Source organism: Triticum dicoccoides, chromosome 5B (genome assembly GCF_002162155.2).
Source record: "Triticum dicoccoides isolate Atlit2015 ecotype Zavitan chromosome 5B, WEW_v2.0, whole genome shotgun sequence".
NCBI lineage: Eukaryota > Viridiplantae > Streptophyta > Magnoliopsida > Poales > Poaceae > Triticum > Triticum dicoccoides.
This window is the reverse complement of record NC_041389.1, coordinates 445,510,558-445,513,798: the sequence shown is the minus strand read 5'-3', so window position 1 is coordinate 445,513,798 and position 3,241 is coordinate 445,510,558.

The following is a 3,241-nucleotide window of genomic DNA, read 5'->3' as shown; positions in this document are numbered from 1 at the left end:
CCAGCTGCTACTCTGAGTATCAATATGCACTTCGAATTAAGTATTGCGATATCATACTGTGTTATCCCTCGGGCGGCGCGCGGGGAGAAACCCTAAAACCGCTGCAACCTTCCTTTTATGTCGGGCCAGCTCTAGGGAAGCCGGCAGCATGGTGTTTCCCTGTTGGTCGTTTTATCCAACTAGCGCGATGCGTATGAGGAAGCTTTAGTGAGGTGGCTTGGGATGCGACGCTCAAGGTCACGAAGTGGAGGTGCACCTTGGGATTGTGTCCTGGTTCAGCTCTCGGGTCGAGACTGTGGTGGTGTGGGTTGTGCTCCGACCAGTATGTGAGGAGCTCCAGGCTCCAGATATCTGATGGTGGGGTGCTACTCGTTACTGGCGATGACAAGGCCCGTGGGTGTTATCATATTTCTTTGTTGAAGGTGTCACCGAGGAGATTCGGCCCCTCTCCCATCCTCTAGTTCTCGAGTAGTCGAGTTATAGTCTTCGGGTGAAATCGTAGTTCTGCCTTGTCGAATTGGCAGTGGCTACACCTTGATGGAAGCATCATTTTGGAGATTAGACCTCTTGGAAGGAACACCTGGGTTGCGGTCAAGTGGTTGGTCGAGAGCTAGTGATGGTAAGATGAGGGTGATGTCTACGGTGGCGAGCCCTTTTGGGGCCGACCATTGGTTGTTAGTGTTGGGCAGTTGTAGCACACTTGACATGCATGTAGCATTAGACGAATCAGGTTGGCCGCCCTCTCAAGGCCGGAGCGGCAAATGCCCGCCTTCTATGGGCTATGTCTTTTCTCTCCAGTGTCGATAGATCGTCGAGCATGATTGTGGAGGTCTTGTCCTTCGCGGCAGGGCAGTGCTCTTCGGTGAAGTTGCAACGAAGTCAAAGTTGTCGGTCTACGAGCATGGTTGGCGGTGTACGATGATGCCTCTTTTATTGGTAATAATGAGAACACATTGTTGGCCGAATAATGGTATTTGATAGATCCAACTTATGATATACTATGAGATTCAATCATCACCTTGTTGTCGATATTTTCATATTATGTGTTGACGTATACTCACGTCTTTAGACCATGAGAATATCGTGGACCTTCATACGAACGGTTTCTTTGGGGTTTTTGCTTCTCCGATGATGGAGAGATACTCTTTAGGCCCACTCGTACTACGGTATCCATCACCGTCTGGCCAGATACAGTGAGGTAGTGATCACGGTCTGGCCAGATACAGTGAGATAACGATCACGGGCTTACTGGAATACGCAACGGGAAAGGAGAACAAGCCGATAATGAAGATAACTTGGTATTGTGGTCAAAGATTTGCTTCACAAAGATACCGATTAAAGTCTCGCCCCGGATTTTGTAACATATTGTGAAGCAAATAAATCTGTGTATGGGAGCAAAATCTCAACAAAGATCTTCATGTATGTGTGCGAATTTATATGGGTGCCTAGATCTCGTTGTTAATTATTGATCGGAAGGTGTTCCGTGCCATATTCGCATATTACCAAACCTTCAGGGTCACACGCTTAGTGGCTAGTGGTTTGATAGAGTACTTGAAGATCATAGGAGAATGTGAGAAAGGCACCGAAAGTGTTCTGAATGTTTCAATAATGTTCTGAGAGTGCCCCGAAAGGCCCTGGAAGATCCAGGAATGTTTTGGAAGGCCCTATAACTTTCTCCCTTTGGCTATTTCAAGAGGGAGCAGACACATGGGCCACATTGGGCCCAAGGTGGTGTGGCCCCTCCCATCTTGGGGGGCAAGGCACTTGGTGCGGGGGTGGGGTCGTGGGAGGATTTCCATCCCCTTAGTTTGCTGGCCTTAGGAGGGGGCTGCCCCTCCTCCAAGTCATGCTCCCTGTCCATTTATAAATATAGAGTGGAGGGGCAGCCCCCAAAGACACAGAAGTCCAAGATTGCGCCCCCTTCCATTTGTGTGATCTTTCTCTCGCTAGAAGGCTACTTTGTCTCTAGTTCTCTGGTAGCTCATTGTCTTGGATGACGAAGTGTTGCCGAATCATTGATATGGTACGCTTGTATAGCAGAGGGGTCGTACATTCGTCTCGATTGGGGAAAATTCTCACGGCTGGGAGGTAATGACTAGTTGTGGGAATCTGCAAATCTTTATCAACGTCTACTTCATCTCCGTTGCGTTGTATTGGTGATACTGATCTATCCATGCATTTGTATAGTGTTCATGGGTGTGTTTGTACGGGTAGTGATATTTTTATTTTGTACTGTGTTCCCAACAAAATGGTTTTTTCCCTTTTTCTTTTGGTTTTTTCTTTACCTTTTTTTTTAATTTCCCGTGTACTGTAAAAAGAAGGTGGGAATACAAGTTGTACCATGATGCGCATCGTGTGCCCTGTTATGCATCACAGGGGAGTACATGTTGCACTACTCAGGTGCACAGGGGAGTACAAGTTGCACCACACATGAAGCACAAGTTGCACCCAAGTACACGTTACATTGTGCAGGAGGTACATGTTGCATCAAGGAGTACAGGTTGTACTGTAACATAAACACAAGTTGCACTACTCGGGAAGCACAACTTGCAGTACATGGGAGTACAATCTGTTGCGGCGTGAAGCACAAGCACATTACTATGCAAGTGCAAGTTACAGTACACAGAAAGCATAACTTGCAGCACATGGGACTACATTGCCGGTGGTGAGTACCACTTTGTTGCAGCATGAAGCACAAGTACGTTATAGTGGAGACACAAATTAGTTCTTGATGGGGGAACATAACGTCCAGAAAAGAATTCATCAAAGCCTGTCAATATGGGATCTAACTTCGGAGGTCCCGACATGAGGAATGCGACTATGAAAATAGTTTAGAAGCTCGGTTTGCGAGATATTTCATTTTAAAAATCAGATCTCACAGAAAAATGTGCACAACACTCTCCCCATCCTCCCACGGTGCAAAAAAATCCAGCAAAACTCTCTCGTAGCGACAACCAATGCAAATGTGTCACGCCACTTGACATTATCGGAGTAATTTAGAGGTAACATTTTTTATGGTAACTTTGGAGGTAACCTTTGCAAGGTACACCTTAACTAAGGTTTTTTTTTTGAAAAAAAATGTTTAGCGAAAGAGAGGTCATCCAAAGGTTTATTCCTAAAATTAGACAACATCATCTTTTCCTTTCCGATTTATTCCTAAAATTAGACACTCGTAAGCCCAAATATTTCAAAGGAATGGAACCCAACTCACAAGTAAAAAAAACTTGATATAAATCAGATT